The sequence below is a fragment of the Dermacentor albipictus genome, chromosome 1 (genome assembly GCF_038994185.2).
Source record: "Dermacentor albipictus isolate Rhodes 1998 colony chromosome 1, USDA_Dalb.pri_finalv2, whole genome shotgun sequence".
Lineage (NCBI taxonomy): Eukaryota > Metazoa > Arthropoda > Arachnida > Ixodida > Ixodidae > Dermacentor > Dermacentor albipictus.
Window position 1 is genome coordinate 68,726,593 of NC_091821.1, and position 19,284 is coordinate 68,745,876.

General features: G+C 49.2%; 1 pseudogene; it reads right to left on the bottom strand.

Annotated features, from left to right (window-relative positions):
* Positions 1-7,799: 7,799 nt before the first annotated feature.
* On the bottom strand, positions 7,800-9,951 carry LOC135906733 (uncharacterized; annotated as a pseudogene).
* Positions 9,952-19,284: the final 9,333 nt, after the last annotated feature.

The following is a 19,284-nucleotide window of genomic DNA, read 5'->3' on the forward strand; positions in this document are numbered from 1 at the left end:
TTGTTCTTGGTGATGAACAATCGTTCATTGGCCTAAACTAGCTAACGGTTGTGTGTATGATAAATGTATTGTCACTTTTGTAGTATCTGCATAAAACGGGCATCTAATCTTATACTCAATTTCATTCCGACGTTACTCTTCATGGCAACACAGGCGAATAAAATAATTATGATTGCCCCCCCCCCCCTAGGCATTGCGAATTGATATGCAAGTAATCCCAGCGTCTTCAGGTAATCGAACTGAACCAGCAAAAGTTCGCTATATTCACTAGGCAATTTAAAGAAATTTCTAAAGAAAAATCACCACCCGCCGCGGTTGCTTAGTGGCTATGGTGTTGGGCTGCTAAGCCCGAGGTCGCGGGATCGAACCAGGGCCACCGCGGCCGCATTTCGGTGTGGGCGGAATGCGAAAACACCCGTGTACTTAGATTTAGATGCACGTTAAAGAACCCCAGGTGGCCCGGAGTCCCCCACTGCGGCGTGCCTCATAATCAGAAAGTGGTTTCGGCACGTAAAACCCCATAATTTTTTTAAAGAAAAATCACCGCGCAAGCACTCCGTACAGATGGTTACCTAGAGAAGCTGAAACGTGCGGCTCCGGTGTTTATCACTGAGTTTATACCGACGATTCATTAAACGAGGGCTTGGTAGGCTGCCGGATCCTCGGTACGCAGTTGCTGCTTGCACTCAGCTGCACGAGCCTTTCTTGTACCCGGGCTGCAGCATCAGCACGCCGTAGAGCTCGTTCCCGGTTCTGCACGCAGCATTGCTGATTGAAAGCTGCCTGCTCTTCAGAAGTATGTGTGAGGCGTGGCCTACCTATTTCGGAGCCCGAGAGAAACTTCTGCGCGCGCGCTCAGCTGCGACAGAGAGCAACGACGTCACTACTGGTGCAGCCAATCGCGCGCCTCTCTGTATCTTTTTTTTTTCGCATGCGCAAGGGGTTGCGCCGGAGGAGTTTTCGGCGTACAGGCGACAGACGAACGGACGGACGAATCGGCTAGCGATATAAAGCTTCGCCGTGAAAATCTGTCTGATCGACACTTATGGACGGACAAATGGTTGCTGCAACATGAGGCAATTCCTTTCTACAGGCGACAGCCAGCAAATTCCGCTTTCGACGTGCCTCAAGAGCTGTCCCAGCGCGCGCGCCAGTGAGAACGTATCTTGCTAAAGATGCCTTCGTCAAAATGGGCTTCACCGCCGTAAGGGGCCTTGTGGGGAGAAGCCCGCTTTACTCATTTCGTTTGCGTAGGCTCTGGGCGGGCGTCGCACGCCGCCAGTGCTACCATAGTGTGCAACAGCACACCGGTTCCAGCACGCCGCCACCGGCGCCATGGTTCAGTATGACATGATGAGGCGCATCAAACTGTACAAACCGAACAGAAAACGGAAAGCCTTTTACCCGGTGCCATGCGCACGGCCTGTTGTGCCCCATCCCGTGGTCGTCCCTTATTGGCCGCCACGGGCCGGCTCCGATAGGAGCCAGGCAGTTGAGTCTGCGCATGACGGAATCGTAAAATGCACTGCACATAAAATGTGCGCATGTAGAAATTTAAAACACTTTTATATCTATGCATCTGCACCGCGGGTATCGGACAGAGCAGCTGATGTGAACGACAATATGCGATAACTAACGCTCTACCAAGGGTCGCTAGCGTACCCGCAAGGCACAATAGTTCTCTTGGCAAGGATCCTTGATCGGCTGGTTGCAGTGGTCAAAATGCGCGCGCGAAATTTCTAGCACAACTTATTCGTGTCGGCAACGATGTCGCGGAACAAGCACGATGAAATTGTTTGCACTGCGTGTGTGAGATTTTCTTCGAAGCTATTTGAAACAAATATTCCATGCCTTCATGCCACGGCATGAAAATTGTATTCATGTTCTATGAAACATTCCCCCATAGTGGCCACTGAAACATACTGCGCGTAGCAGGCGAACTTTTCAACGCATTTTGCCTAAAGACGCTGAACAAGTTGCCATTGCATTGGCACTAACAGACGATAGATTCAACGAAATATATAGCGACTCGAAAACGTCTATTAGAGCTTTCAATAGGGGAAAGATTGCCCCGCAGGCTGCGAGAATAATTAACAGAAGGCAAACAAATGTTACACGTTACATTTATTGGTTCCCGGCGCACCTTGGTTCACTTGATGGCATTCCTGTCAATCCAAATGAATCGGCCAACAGCGTCGCCCGCGACCTTACAGACCGGGCCGCTTTTACATATGGTTTTGATTCTGCTGGATTGGAGAACTTACATAGAGATACGCTCATTACATACAATGAAATTACAAAACATTACTACATGGGAAGGAGGGAGTTTCCACCCCCTCACTATAGGCTAAACAGAGCACAAGCAGTTACACTTAGGCAATTACAGACAGAGTCTTATTATTCACCTGCACAAATAAAGAAACGGTATGACATTGCAGACATGAATATTATATGCAAAGCATGCAAAAAGGAGATATGCACGCTTGAACATCTGCTCTGGGAGTGTGGGTCGCTCGGTCCTGGCATTTCCCGGAATCGGTTTTTAGGAATGATCAGATCTCCTGATCATATCCCTCAAGTCCTGGCTGTCCAGTACGCCCGTGATAGGGCTAGGAGGCTTGACCTCCCGGTCCCAACATGGAACTAGCCAGGCAGGTGGCAACACCTTGTACAGGACCAGAATAAAGTTTTTCCTCCTCCTCCTTTGCACTCATGAGTGCCAACTTACATCGCGCGCGCGAACAAGTGTTTCGCGTGTTGTCGATCGCGACTATAAGCTAAGAACAGAAAGGCTCAATCAAGTATCCACGCTAAAGACAAGGTAGACGTGCATGCTGGTTCAAATGATTCAATGATTACATGTCGATTTTAGCTCTCTATTCAGTCTCTTTTTCTTTATCCTTATTTACACAATACTGCAGACCTTTTTTTAGGTCTAGGCAGTGCAATGTTCATTACGCACTCATTTCATAGCTTATTTCACGAGCACTTACGTCGACGTTGTCTTGTTTAGCATCTGCACTCGGTTGACCCTTTCTTTTTTCCGCGTTTGACACTCTAGAATGCGCCCCTCACCTCGGTGTTCTTTCTTTCTCTCTCTCTTTCTCTCTCTGTCACATAACTGCGAGGAATAGGGACTATAAGCCACGAGGTTTCACGGCTTCTTCAAAACACAGGTCCAAGGTTCGGGCGACTCAGTCGCGCGGCCGGCGGCTTTCCGCTCTCCCTGCTATCCGACCTAGCGTTCCCATCATTATGATGATAATGATGTTTTAGAGCACAGCACCTAGGCGCTCGTTCCTGCGTTAAGCGTCGGCGTCCCTCGGCGTAACCGAGTGAACGAGCACAGCGAAAGATGGAGCGAAAGCGGAGCACAGCGACGGATAAAAGACGGCGAGCGCAGAGAGCGCGAGGAGGAAAGCGAAGGAGGAGGATGCAGCGGAAGCATGAGGAAGAAAGCGGAGGAAGCCACCTTGAAGCACCACCAGATGGCGCTCATGTCTGCGCAACCGCGGCAACGGCGGCACCGGCCGTGCGAGAGAAAGGGAAGTACCAAAAAGCTCGCCTTCGCGCATAGCGTTCGCTGCAAGCGTTTCCCGGTAAAGGTTAGGGTTGCGTAAGCTGTAGTTGCCGGAAAACGGCAACTGCGTGGCCTGTCTATAAATAGCGCCGCGCGTCGCGGCTCTTCCAGTCGGTGCGGTGATCGGTTTGATGTTTCAGTATATATCTAAATGAAGACACGTATAGAGCTGCGCTCAAATTTCGCATGAGGGGTATCCTAATCGCCGGTGAATTAATAATTGGCTTCCCCTTTGAAGCGGGGCTGAGGCAAATAGTGCTCTAGCCTGCTTGATTTAATCAGGTTTTACTACGTCGATCGCTATCTAGCCTTTTGTCTATCTCATCTCGATCTTAACTTTTGTGTTTAAAACATCTATCCCTATAATCTACCATTACCTACACTTGCAATGACTCCGCTTCTATCAACATCTTCCCTGATTTTCTTCCACCAATACTCTAATCATCTCTTACGTATATCGAATGCTGACCAGTTTGCTTCCATCTTTGAATATCAACGCTTCTGGAAGGTGAACACCCCCGACGAGTCTCGCTGGATCAATATCTTGGCATTTCATTACGATGCGCCGAGTCGTTTCCAGGCTTTCTTTGCAGCACAAACATGTCCCGTCCTGTAGCATATATTTGCTCCTGTATGTTTTTGACCTTAAGCAACAAACTTTAGCTTTAAATAGCAAAGCGCTTTCCTTCGCGTTATCATACAGATTTTATCTACTAATTTCCTCTTATTCTTGTAAATCTCCATGGTCTGTTTTGTTTCCATTCTTAGCACCCAATTCACTGTCTCTTTTTCTCCCTTTCTTTCTGATGACTATTGGCTGTCTATTTACACTTTCAATTGCCCTGTACCTGGTCGCCAGCTCTCTTGACCTGTTCCTCCATTCAGTGTTCACGCTTTTCAGGCACAGATGCTTGCGCACTTTAGCCGCCCATTTATTCTGATCCGTGTTCCTCAGTCTTTCATCAAAACTAATTTTGCTCTGCACGTCTCTGAACCCAACCCATTATAACCTTGCACTGCTTCATTTGTTGCTTTACAGTGGGCCGCCAAAGCCTGTCGGCCCACCGCCTTCAGGTAAAACTCCAACCCCGACAAGATTTTTGATTTATAACATAAAATTACATTTGCGAATGTTAGCGCTGGCACCATTAGACTTTTCCAAAGTCCTCGCACCGCCTCGTATTTATGGTAGCCCCAAAGTGCTCCGTTTCTTTACTGTTGCATTCCGCTTCCCTTTCATTTATAGGCTATCTTAGTGGACTTGAGCAGGTATTTCCTTCGTTTGTGCATACATGAGGGTATTTATATTTTTTTACATTCAGTATAACTTCCTATCGAATTGATACCATGCCATTACTCGTTTCTTCATTAAAGATCACAAGCTCCGATTTCTCGGTGCTACTCTTAATTCGTCGCTGCATTGCCACTTATATTCGCACGTCTCTGTAAAGCCATTGCATTATCCGCTACTAGCGCTATGTTGTCTGCATACATCAGCCCAGAGACCTTCTGTTGTACCTTTTGCCCATTACAGATCTAACATAGATCAAAACCTAATTCACTGTTCTCCAGACGCCTTACTATGGCATTAACATTGCAGTAATTCTGCTTTATAGGTACGTGGGTTCCGGAGAGAAAGCAAACGTGAAGTAAAACAGTTGGATAACAAAGTCACATAATTCATTAGGAATCAAATCGAGTAACATAAAGCTTGAAAATATAAACACGTCCCCACCCCGCCAAGCCTTCACCCGGCAAACCACTGCACCCGCTTCCTGTGCGCTACCTTCGTCCCGCAGCCACCTAAAAAGTGCGTTCGCTCTTTTTATCGCGATAGCAATTATATGGTCACTCCAGGCGCATTTGCGCCGTCGGCGTCGCCATGATGCTGCGTATAAAGTCCAAGTGTGATAACATCGTGGCCGCGCGCCGTATGCTGCGTGTGCGAGTTAAAACATGCGAGGGTGAGCCAATGATGATGGCTCGATGCCATGCGCGCAAGGGAGGAAGGCTGTAAGGAAGGCGCTGAGGTCTCCCATCGCGCACAAGGAACCGGGGAGGCCACCGGGGCGCGCTGACACAATGATTGTCAATTTAGTTAGTAAGCGAGTGTTTAGAAGTTTATACGGCCGATAAAACTGCTATGCTTACATCGTATACCTGTCTAACACTTTGCTATTAAGATTTCTGCGGTTTTACGTGCTAAAACGACGATCTAATTATGAGGCACGCCGTAGTACGGGACTCCGGATAAATTTTGGCCATCTGGGGTTATTTAAGTTGCACCTACTACGAGAGCACTGCACGAGCCCGGTCCCGCGCCGGACTCGGGCTTGAAGCCATGGGACCGGGCTGGACTCGGGCCCGCTCATTAAAGGGCCTAAGTCGGGCCTTCGAACACGCACGAAGGTTATGCATTGCATGGTCCAAGGCTTTCTGTGCCAAGCTGTAGTGACACGTGCAAAGATATGGCTCTTGGTATACCTTTGCAAAGAAAATAGAACAGCAGATGAAGCGCTCATCTTTTTTTACAAAGATGAACGTTGTTTCCGCGTGAGGAAAAACATATTACAGTAGAACCTCGTTCCTACGTTTCGCGGAAAAAATTCGAGAAAAAATGTACTAACCGGGAAAACGTAGGATCCGAATAGCTAAAAAATTGACAGAGTCAACTATTGTTGATATCGATTGTTGATATGCGAAGCGTCGTGCGGACCGTTGCGGCACGAGACGCCGACAAGCCTCGAGCTGGTGGTGCTTCGGCGGCCCGAGCCCCGTTTCGTTGTTTTCCTATTGCGTGGTGTTTTAAGAGGGCGACGCAAAACCGAGACGAAATCGAGATGCTGGGTGACGCCTGATGCCGCCGAAGCGAAACGTATTGCCCACATCCCGTCGCATGTAGCAGGGTACGGCGGCGCGTTTGGATTATCGTCTACTGAAAGCGTGCAGTACGCTACCAATGGTACTACTTGCCACGCGCTGTAAAACTGATAGGTGAAGATGCTTATCGCAATAGGTTTGGCGGCGATAGCTGTGAATACGGCGTGCGACGACCCGGGCAATGATTTGCTGGTACCGGAATAATAAACTGTGCGCGCCGTCGTTTTCACGTGAGACGGGCGGCTATATACTGTTCTTGATATTGAGCGCCTTGTCTTGTTTGCATGGGATCTAGCGGACGGAAAACGTATCATATGACCGCAGTTTCGCGATGTACTGAACGTTGGTGCCAAAAAATTGTGTTTTCCGGGAACGTATGAACCAGAAGGCGAAGGTGCTTATCGCTGTTGGATTGGCGGTGATAGCTGTGAATGCCGCGTGCGACGACCCCGGAGATGTTCTGCTGATACCGAAATGAGAAACTGAGTGCACGCAGGCGTTTTGACCTGAGACGGGCGGGCGAGCATTGCGGTGAAGCTGCCACGGCAGGCAGCCATATACTGTTCTCGATCGCGCGCGCCTCGCGCATTGTCTTGTTTACATGTGATCTAGCGGCCAGAAAACGTATCATACGATCGCAGTTTGGCGACGTAATGAACGTTGGTGCCGAAAAATTGTGTAACGCATGAACCGGTAAAAAATGAGCGTAACTCTAGTGGGTCATTTTTTGTGCTCTCGATTGCGAACGTTGGCGCCGGGAAAACGTACATAACGGGAACGTATCAACGAGGTTCTACAGTATACAAAAACCCGCTCTTCAAACCATATTCCTGTTATTGCTTTTGCGATTGCATTATTACCACTCTCGATACTATTATATTATTTTAGTGCTATCACAAGGGTGTCTATTTTACTTGTGCGTTTATATTATACTGCATGTTAAATTCGCCTGTTTGTGTATATATATATATATATATATATATATATATATATATATATATATATATATATATATATATATATATATACAGAAGAAAGGGGATTAACCGAGGGGCCCGATTTTTTATTAGTCATGTCGTAAGAAGCCAACAAACACTGACACCAAGGTCAACATGGAGGAAATTACTTGTGCTTAATAAATGAAATAAAGAAACGATAAATTAATGGAAATGAAAGTGGATGAAACGCGAGTGGATGAAATGAGAGAGAGAGAACAACTTTAGTAAATATGCCTGCAGAGTCGGTTAGGCTCCCTCCACGCAGGGAGGACAAGCTTTTACCGCGACGCGGCCACTACGTCAGTCTCGTGCATTGTGCTCCTTGAGGTCTTGGTTCCTCGCTACTTCCGCGGATCCGAGAGGGCCGCCACCCCCTTCCTGGGGGTGCTGCCCCCCTTCTCCTCGGTTTCGCGAGGTCGCTGCCTCTCTAGAGCTGCCGCGACCTGCTAAACGGCCTTTAGTTGTGTATCTTGGTCATAGGTCCTCGTTGCAGCCTCTAGCTGCGGCGGGATCGTCGTCTTCTCACTGGCTTCTCGCGGATTTGTACTGCAGTCCCAAAGAACGTGAGCCGCGGTGGCTCTCTCCTTAGCGCACAGTCTACAGACGTCACTCGCGTACACGGTCGGACACACGTGCTTAGCTAGCACCGGGGTGAGCAGGGACCCCGTCTGTAATTGCCTGTATAACACTGCCTCCTCCCGGGTAAGCCCCGGGTGAGGTGGCGGCATCGTCTGTCTGTTAAGTCTGTACCACTTCACTATTTCGTTGAAGGTGGTCATCTTGTCCTTGGCACTGCACCGCGACCAACACTCCGAGTCGGCCGTGCTTGCAGCTGCGCGGTTGGTTAGTCCTCGCGCGGCCCAGTTGGCCGTCTCGTTGTGGCTCACGTTCCCGCGTTCCGACACGTCACTGCCCATGTGGGCCGGAAACCACTTGAGCACCACAGCGGTTTTGCGTCCGATGTCTTCGGCCTTGCGCAGTATGCGGGCAGCCTCACTACATACCGTGCCCTTGGCGTAGTTCTTCACTGCCGTTCTAGAGTCACACAACACTGTAGTGCATCCGGGGTCGGAGAGGGCCAAGGCGATGGCCACCTCTTCCGCCCGGTGCGCCTCTCGAGTCCGGATGCTCGCCGCGGTCTTCGTTGCACCCGTCGACGCCCCGACAGCCACCACCGCGTATGCGTCGCTGCTGCCTCGATACTCCGCCACGTCCACGTACATGGCGCCTTCGTCTCTGGCGTGGAGGTCCACGAGCGCCCTGGCCCTCGCCAACCTCCGCTCCTTGTTGTGCTCGGGGTTCACGTTCCTCGGGATCGGGCAGACCCTGAGCTTTCTGCTGATGCTATCCGGTATAGGTAGTACGTCTTTCTGCCGGTCGCCTTCCCTCGGCTCGAGGCCAAGGTCCCGCAGTATCTTTCTTCCGGTTCTCGTTTCAGAGAGACGCTCGAGTTGCGCCGTTCTCTGTGCTTCGGCTATTTCGTCCAGCGTGTTGTGGACTCTCAGCGCCATGAATTTTTCGGTGCTCGTGCTCCCGAGGAGGCCGAGTGCCGCCTTATACGCCTTGCGTATGGTGGCGTCTATCTTGTTACGTTCGCTCGGCCTCCAGTTGTGGAAGGCGGCCACGTACATTATGTGGCTAACTGCGAAGGATTGAACGAGCCTAGTCAGGCTCTCCTCCTTCATCCCCGCTCTTCTGTTGGACACCCTCTTGATGAGTCTCATTGCCGCGGCCGCTTTGCCCGCGAGCTTGTTGACCGTTTCACCGTTGACTCGATTTCGCTGGATGAGCAGCCCGAGCACTCGAATCTTCTCGACCTCCGGTATTACTTGTCCTCCCGCTGTCTTGACCGTGATCTTGGGCCGCTCGTACTTGACTTCCATGTTCTTTCTTTTCCTGCCCTCTCCTGTCGGTGGAATCACCAGCAGTTCTGACTTGGACGGATAGCAAACGAGTCCAGACCCGCCCAGCTGCTCCTCGATGGCGTTGACCGCTTGCAGCGTTGTCTCGATGTGTCCGTCGCTTCCTCGCGGTACCCATAGCGTAAGGTCGTTGGCGTAGATGGTGTGCCGGACTCCCGCTACTCTTTCTAGCCGGTTGGCCACCCCGATCATCACGAGGTTGAAGAGAAGCGGGAATCACCGAGCTCTGCGAAGTTCCGACGCTGCCCAGCTTCTTCTCTTCGAGCTGCAGGTCTCCCGCGCAGATTTCGGTGGTCCGTTCCGTCAGGAAGTCTTTGATGTACTGGTATGTCCTTCTGCCCATGTTTAGTCTGGATAGTTGGGCCAGGATAGCCGAGTGCCTCACTTTATCGAAGGCGCTCTGCAAGTGCAGCCCGAGTATGGCTCTGTTGTCCTTGGTGCCCGTCGTATCGTCGATGATCTCGTCCTTCAGTAAGATCATGTCGTCTTGCGTCCCGAGCTTCTTCCGAAACCCGATGATGGAATTTGGGTAAAGCTCCGATTCTTCCAGGTAACGCTGCCACCTGTTCATGAGAACGTGCTCGAGGACCTTTCCCACACACGAAGTGAGCGAGATCAGCCTGAGGTTCTCTATGTTGGGCGGCTTGCCAGGCTTGGGGATGAGGATCGTCTTGGCTGCTTTCCATTGCTTGGGCAGCCTTCCTTCTTGCCAGCACTTGTTGTAGAAGTTCGTGAGCGTTTCGATGGTCGCTTCGTTGAGGTTCTTGAGCGCTCTGTTGGTCACTCGATCGGGACTCGCGGCGGACCTGCCATTGAGATCCTGCAGGGCAACTCTGACTTCCCATGTCTGGATGTCTCGATCTAGCGTCTCGTTCTCGTTGCCTTGGTAATCCGGGTGTCTTTCCGTGGGGGTGGTCGGTAGGTACTAGGCGTCCAAGCGCCCCTTGACCTCGTCCTCCCCGTGTTCACAGATTGCCTTGCGTAGGATTCTGGCCAGGTTGTTGTGTTGGTGGCCCTTGGTCTGCACCTTCGTTAGGAAAGGGATCACCTTCATGGAACACGAAATGATCGCAAAAGCGCCATCGAACACTGCACGGTGGAAGTAATCACGGGCAAGAGGAGGAAGGAGAGCACTTTCCTGGTGAACGTCTACAGCAATCCGTCCCACGGACAACAGAAATTCAAGGCACTCTTCCACAAAGCGAGTTCAGTCGCGGGGAGCAATACGCTCGTAGTGTGCGGAGACTTTAACGCTCCGAGCCAAGACTGGGGCTACCACAGAACGATGGTCAAGGGGAGAGAGCTCATGCAAAACGCCACTGACGTGGGACTGAACCTAATCACGGATCCGGCCTTTCCCACCAGGATCGGCACATCGGTTACGAGAGACACCACTCCGGACCTTACCTTCGTCAAAACCGGCGGAGGATCGAGAGAAGCAAAATGGAGGAACCCGGGCCAAGAGCTGGGCAGCGATCACTACATCGTGGAGGTCGTCGTACCGCTCGAACGCCAAGGCAACAGCGGCATAAGGAAGCATCGCATTACGGACTGGGACGCCTTTCGAAAGGCGTTACCCGCGGCGCAACTGGACATTACGGACATCGAGCAATGGGCGGCCAACGTCGTTGAGACGATGGAAGGAGCCACCAAAGAGCTGGAGACGGACGAACGGATAGACAAGATGGACAGTCGACTGGCCCACCTGATAGAAGCCAATCAGTCCATAAAGGCGAGGTGGCAGAAGCGACGAACCAACCGAAGTCTAAGGAAGAAGATCGCCGAGCTCAACAGGCAGATCGAGGTCCACTGCAGGGTGCTATGCACCCAACAGTGGAACGAGGCCTGCAACAAAGCCGACAGACAGATGCACAAGGGCAAGACGTGGAACATGCTGCGGCACCTCCACGATGAAACCAAGACCATGGATGAAATGAAAGTCGATGCCGCAGGTGGGGAACGATCCCACAACCTTCGCATTTCGCGAAGGTTGTGGGATCGTTCCCCACCTGCGGCAAGTTGTTTTTTCATCCACTTTCATTTCCATTAATTTATAGTTTTTTTTATTTCATTTCATAATGTTTCATAGTTTATATTTATATTTCATATTTCATATTTTATTTCATAACGAGGGTCCTAAATCCGGCAACATTGATGTCTTCAGGTAGCATGTGTGGGTTTATTGACCGGTTGCCTTCACCCAAAAAGATCCCGTTCTCGTGACGCCTGCGGTAGAAAGGATGTTCCACATCCGCCGCCAAGGTCTGTGAGTGGTGGCGCTGGCTAACACTCCCAGGTTTCGACTAGCAAACATAAACACCCTAGAAAGTGGATGGGGAAACGGAGCCGCCGTAGCTCAATCGGTAGAGCATCGCACGCGAAATGCGAAGGTTATGGGATCGTTCCCCACCTGCAGCAAGTAGTTTTTTTCATCCACTTTCATTTGCATTAATTTATCGTTTCTTTATTTCATTTATTAAGCCCAAGTAATTTCCCCTATGTGCTCTTTGGTGTCACTGTTTGTTGGCTGCTTAAGATATGACTCTCTCTCTCTCTCTCTTCTATATATATATATATATATATATATATATATATATATATATATATATATATATATATATATATATATATATATTCGCATGCTAAATGACCTCATTGGACCACACCGTTCGGTCAAGGTAAATGCATGTGCACATGCGGAAAAATAACAGCACAAGCAATGAGCCAGATCATTGACGTTCCCATAGAAGAAACAAAGATTTTGGTCTTTTCTTGCCTATGCACTATAGCTGACTAGACCCCCGGATGGTGAGGCTGACACATACGGTACTACCTGTAAGTAGCGAACGTAATTATATTGCAGCTGGGTACGTATTTCAAGAGAGGAGGAGATGCTTGAAGCAGGAGAACCTGGACAACGTGCTATTTCTGCACAAGAACATGTAGATCTTTGTCTTTTGCTGGCCTTCACACAGTCCTATTCTTGTGGCATCGTTTTCGGGTGCAATCTTCTTGTGCCACTGCGTTCATTTTAAGCGCATGTTTTATCTTTACTTCATAAAAAAGGGAGGAACATTTTATCTGCGATAGCCTGATGCATGGTGTGTGACCGCTTCATCATATAATTTATATTGTACGCCATGATTAAGTCTCATGTCGAAGTCAGAATATCAACAATTGACATTTCGTCTGATTTTGCTTGCTGTTCACCATATATAACCTTAAGCTTATTTATATTCTGCAACAAATTATTAATCAAGAGGCTCTTTTAAGAATTTGTAATCATCATTGTTTCCAACGTGAAATGTAGACAAGAGCATTAAACAGCATGCGCTAGTTTGGCTTCTATCCGCTATTTCATGTTAGTTGTACACTTTATTTAAAAAAAAAAAACATTTCGCTATGCTTTACTGCAATGACTTTTCATGTACCGCATAAGCAACATTTCATTTGTACTCTGGCCTATTACGTGAGAAAACCACAATATAATTACGAAGCACGCCGTAGTGGGGAACGGGTTCATTTCGACCACCTGGAGTTCTTTAACGTGAACCTAAATCTAAGTACACAGGGCGTTTTGCACTTCGCTGCCATTGAAATGCGGCCGCCGTGGTCGGGAATCGAAGCCGCGTCCTAGAACTTAGCAATACAACAGGTTAACCGCTAAGCTACCACCGCGGGTACAGCAACATTTCAATGCATGTACACCGGTGAGCAAAAGTATGCGGACCAGGGATTGCGCGATAAAAGTCATTTTCTCCCCTGTCTGTGAATGCAACTTGAAATTAAAAATTGCTGTCTAAACTTGGCCGTACGAATTTTCTAGTGCACTCGTCAGTTTCCGTTAATAAACGTTAATTACAATGAAATTATGTTTTAGCGGCGGCCCTGTGGTCCGTATGCTTTTGCTCACGGGTGTACACGGTGGACCTTTTTGAAAACGAACACACGAGCACGTGGCCTGCGCTCAGTGGTGGTAAAGTCCCTGAATAAAACTAAAAGGTAAGCGACATGCTTTTACCTTGCCGCCGCCGCGAGGAGCATGCGAGGAGGCAGGAGAGAAGGTCTGCGTCTCCCAACTGGTTGAGTGCCGTCACGCGGTATTTTTTGCACCATTTTCTATATTTTTTCTTCTTTTCCGCGTCTCGGCGCACTCACCACCATGACTGTTGGCCGTCGAGTTCCCGCGGCGAGGCTCTCGCAAGGGATTTCGGATATTTTGGCTAAGTTTCGTGGCTAACCACGGCATTGAAGAACTCAGTTTTGTTTTGTTTTATGTAAGCGATTAACTTTAAGATTACTGGAGGTGCAAACGGAGCTTTTTTCTTTGTTGACGGGGTATGGAGCTCAGGCATGGGTAAGCTTATACACGGGTGCTATTCGCGGTGCTCGTTCAGAGTTGTTTTCTTGATCGCACTATCGTCAACAGGTGTATGAAGCTATGGAGTGCGTAGGCTGTGTTCTGTCACATATCGTGCTAGAAACGTAACACGTGTTATTGTTGTAGTACTGAGAGTGCGTAGCTTTGTCAGTACATGCTTTTGTTAGGTGCTGCAAGCATATTTTGCGAGGACAAGGTTTTCACTACTAGTGCAAATGATTTTGACTATTGCGAGTAGGCTTTCTCCACTTTGTCGACTAGGCAGGATAAAGTCGTGCACGAGTTTGTTGGCTCATCTTGGATTGGAACTGCGCAAGGGGGGAAAGCGCTCATTGATGGAAACCATTTCCATGTGTAACTTTCGCGCTTGCATACGCTTTGTTCACAAATGAAGTACAGGTCCCACTGTGATGTTTGCGCTTGAGAGCCAGCGGCACCAGTTTGTCATAAAAGCGTAGGGTCAGTTTCATTGCACAGAGAGATAGATGCCAGCGACATGACGAAACGACGAGAATAGCTGAGGAGCTCCGAGTTGATCGCGCGCGTTTCTACATGACGCTCACGTTATACAGGCGAATGTGTCACGCGCCTTGCGTTCGGTCATCATGTTACTAAGATGATCAAATCATGAAGCTGCATAAGTTGGCCACACCGCAGTCGATAGGGTACATGCAAGTACACACGTACGCACTTCGAGCAGCGCAAGTGCATCCGAGTAGTTGAATCCACAGCTCCATAGCGCTGCATATACGCGAGTGCATCGCCTTTGGCGTGTACCGGTGAAACCCTCATCGCAGCACTTTCACGCCGGGCAAGTGTCTTTAGAAAGCCAAATAAAGAATCTGATCAATGCACGAGAAATAACTCGCGAACCGGTTTGATCTGTGCAAGACACGACAGTGTTTTTGCTACCTGTTCGAGATAGCGCGCGTACCTTCGACTTACATTCACTGTTGTAGATTTTGAAAATGATTCTGCGGCATTTAAGACAATTCAAACGCGACGCGAAATAACGCGACGCGCATGCAAGCTGCCGTGCGCCGCCCCCTTCAAAAGCCGCGAAAGCTGCACAACAGCTGCAAGTAGCACCATCTACAACTTTCATCGCTCCTCTGTGCAGCCAGCCGGCTCCCGCCCTTCAAACTGCCTCCTTGTAGCCACCGTGGCGTGGGTGACACGTGGGTGGAATTCACAACCGCCGCCGCATACCGACCATACCGGTGGCGTCATCGGTGAACAGACGATGCGCGCAAATCCGGCGCCATATCGTAGTGGTCGTCGCCGCAGAGCCCTTCTAGCACGGTACTGCGCTTTTCTTCTCACGCTTTCCCAATACCCTCCTCCTCCTTATTCCGCCTCATAGATCCGCTGCACCCTCTTCCTCCGCTTTCCTATCGCCCTCTCTTCACTATCGCAGTGTTTCATTCCCCGCTGTGCTCCACGTTCGCTCTTTCATCCTTCGCTGTGCTCGTTCGCTCGGTTACGCCGACGGACGCCGACGCTCGCTGCAGGAACGGGCGCCTAAGAGCTGAACTCCGAAAGAGAGGAACCTTAAACGGCAACCTATTCTCCGCAGTTTTCTTTTTTTTTTTTTGCAAATGGAATCGATTTAGACGATAGAGTAGCTTGAACAGCACTTGGTTTGAAGAATTATTTTAGAAGAACCGTGGCCAATGACGAATGTCTGCGGTATTATGCTACGTAGTCGGCACCACCGCGCGTTATCTACAGCCCAAGCGAACAGTTTCTTCCTCACTAGTCAGTGCGATAGCTAGAGCAGTGGAAATCTCCAAATTACAGATTACATATGGCGATCGAGCACAGACAACTGACGAAGAACGAGGAGAATGCAGCAGATGCGCTGACAATCGAAGTTTTTTTTTTCGCACCGCACACAGCGAATTATGTAAGAGCAAATGGGGGTAGCTTATTGTAACTGGGCTTTTATGTCGAAAGGAAAGAAAGAAGGACTAACATCGCGTGTCACCATCGCTGCGTGCCACGGCAAGAAAACTTAAGTAGCGACACATACTTCTTTGTCTCGTTTTATTTTTTATAATAGGATGTCGTCGACCTAAGTAATCACGGTATGAAGCATCAGTTTCTCGAGACGACCACAAATAGTTACATAACCTTTTAATGTGGGCATTTCAACACGCCTGCCAAGTGTGGCACGGCATCGGATGAAGTTCCTAGATGCTTGCTTCTTAAAAAAAAAAAAAAACAAGGCATCGCACAACGCACGGCATCGCATAAGCATTTAAAAACGCTGGCACAGGGCGTGCAACAAGATGCCCAATACGTCACGAAAACCGGGAGCCCTAGTCACGTGGACCTTGGTACACTGCACTCCCATGGGGAACCAGCGCTGGAGTTTCGAACTAGAGTTAGACTACATTTTCGAACTAGAGTTTTCGACTAGAGTTAGGCTTCCTAAATGGAGCCTATTGGCGACTCCAACTAAATGCTCGCCCCCTAGCGGCGGCGCCAAGAAACAGTTCGTCCAGGTTCAATCTTTAAGCGGTATAGGGCCTCTCACCACGGCATGCACTAGGCAGGGTGTCTACCAAGGTGACATTTTCAAATTCCTTGAGTTTTTCAGGTTTTCCCAGAGTGCCTTCGCAAAATTCCCTGAGTGACACAGAACTTTGCTTTATCTCAAGACGGGCTGACACCATGTCGCCCGATGCTGTCACCCTTTAGTAAGCATGTTAAAAAATTTAAAAAACGCCTTAATCCAGTTTGAATAATAAGGAGTAATGTTTACTTTATTCAAAATAAATAATTAAAGGGAAGAGTTAGTAAAATGCACGGCAAATAATATATCTTTGAAAAAAAAAATGGTAAAGCCCATTGCAAATCGAGTCGAACATTTTGAAATACGAATAAAAAAAACACAGAAGCAAACATTTTCGAAATGAGCTATATTTATCAACTGATAGCAAGCTCATTGGTATTAGGCCCGAACTTTTTCACAAGCGAGATTCCTTCAGCAGCTGGAAAGTCAACCTCAACTGTCTTGATATACTCCCAGCTCACGCACAGTGCCTCAGTGTTGCGTTTCACTGCTTTAAAGAGTTTATACTGGTTTGGGTGAGGGTCACCTGCACCTCGCCCTCAGCCAACGCTTTCCTTTTTAAGTTCAAGCTTCTTCAAAGAGGCGGCGGCGCAGTTGCTTTCCCGATCATTCCTCAGTGCGACGGTCCTTTCTGTTCTCGTCCTCGTTCTACCGCGCGTTCGCCCCACGGACCATTTGAAGCACCTTCTTGATCAGTTGTACGTCAACGTCCGATTTTTCCGACTCCCTAGGCGCCGCTAAAGCTTCCCAAAAATCGGGCAGTCCGAAAAAATGAATGCATGTCTTTTATTGCCCTTAACGGCTCAAATCGCCACAGGCACGTCTGAAAAAGCTCTGAATGCCCATTCGGTATATCGGTGCTCGTACTGTGACAGGAGACGGTGGGTGCGCGCGTGTATAATTAGAGAATACGTACTGTGTGCCGTGACAATTGACCCTTCCCACGCTTGTTAAGCTTCACCGCAATACTTCACGTAGGCTTCAGCACGTAACAATGCTATGCTGAGGCGAAGCTGCCTTTCGGGAACAGGCATTATGCAACGCGCCGTGCTTTCTAAGTTTCGAAGCCAACCGCGAGGAGTACAGAGGCGAAGTCGGTGCCATTGCTGACAGCGGCGAATTATTTCAACGAAAAACGCCGCACCCAACGGCAACAACCTTAGCAGCGAACGTCGAAGGTAGGCCTCGCGCTGCCAGCGGATCTGCGTGCGCGAGCGCCGGTTCGAGGCAGCGAGATAAAACGGCGGTGTTGGTTTTGATTAATGCCATTTCGGACATGCGGTCACGGCAAAAGGTCCGGAAAATCGGACGGCGAAGGGTTTTTGCGTCCGAAATTTCAGACGTTCTTATACATTGACTCTATGGGGTAAGTGGTGGTGCCGCGAAGCCATCCGCATTATCGGGCATGTCCCAAAAATCGGGCGTCCGGAAAATCGGTCGTTGACTGTGCACTGGCAACTCCTCCATCCGACGGCACGGCTTCAAAGACAATTCGTGACGATTCCTCTGTTACGCAAGCCAGCATTACCGCAGCTTTCATTCCCTTTCTATAAAATGACAGCTAACTTTCCCTGATAGAAGCACAAATTTCCTGAGTTTCCCTGGGTATTTCCAGACTATTCAAAATCCCTGAGAATTCCCGGTTTTTCCGGTTTTCCCGGTTGGTAGACACCCTGCGCGGCACGTTATAGGGAACTCCAGGTGGTCAAAATTATTTTCAAGTCCCTCACTACGCATAATAATCAGATACTGGTTATGGCTCGTAAAGCCACAGAATTTATTCTTTTTAATAAGTGAAAAGCGGAAGCACGATTATTTGGGACCAGGACTTACGGAGCCGCCATCTGTCGGGAGCGCCTTCCTTGCGTAGTATGCGCGATCACGCGGCGCGCTCCTCACGTTTCGCTTACGCTGCTCAATAAAAACACCACGCGGCAGCCCTCCTGGACATTTCTGCATGTACTCTCAAAACGAGAGAAGTTTTTTACTGTCGAAATAATATTCTTGGGCAAACTGAATGCACAGAATCGTTTACAGACGCTATCCATTTACCGAATGCGTACAGTGAACACCACTGCGCGCGGTCGCCGCGATGGAGTCTCCCGAACTGGTTTCTTGCGTGAAAAGTAGGCAAACGCTGAGAGAAAACTATGTGAAACATGTTCTTATAGTGGGCTGTCTGTATAACTAAATGGAGCATAACAGAATGAAGCCTCAATGCAGCGATCACACGGGTTCGCAGCGACCGACTGCGCGTCTGCATGCACGTCCGTGCACAATGTTTCACTTTCGCTGCGAGCTCGTTGTCGCACCGTGCCGCGAGCTTTAGGCCGCAGAATATGAGTATTTGACAGTACACGACCAAACATTGTTGCGTGGACGCTATCAGAACTGTTCGAAAGTAATTTCGCTATAGAGACTTCGACGCCTACGGCGACTGTGATGTGCCGTCGCGATGATTCGATCTTTTTTTTTTTCTAAATTCTTGGACGTTTCAAAATTATTTCTCAAGCTGCTCTGCACTGTATGTTTATCAATCTTCTCAGAGTGCGATTTCGCACTGCTTCTTTTCCGTAACCTACTGCATTAATTCATAACACTGACATGACCATATGCCATGCCTTTTTTAATGTGCTTCTTACAGCTCGCTTTCCATTCCAGTGAACTTGCCAGTATCTAGCATCAACAAGTTCATAGACCAAACCGTCATGATATTAGCCGGGCAGCGGGCGCGAGCCAACGTCCCAGTGCGCGTTTTCTGCTACTCACCAAACATCGCAGTACCGGCGCCGTAGCAGAAATCTTCCTCGCGGCTGTGCTTGCTGCATACCTGAGTTGTAGCCGATGGCTGTCTGCCGGTTCCCAGTTTCGCGAGCCAAACTTCACGCAGCTTCTTGTCCTGCGGCTACGTGTGAATAGGGCTGTCACCGAGCTCCGTTGCGTAC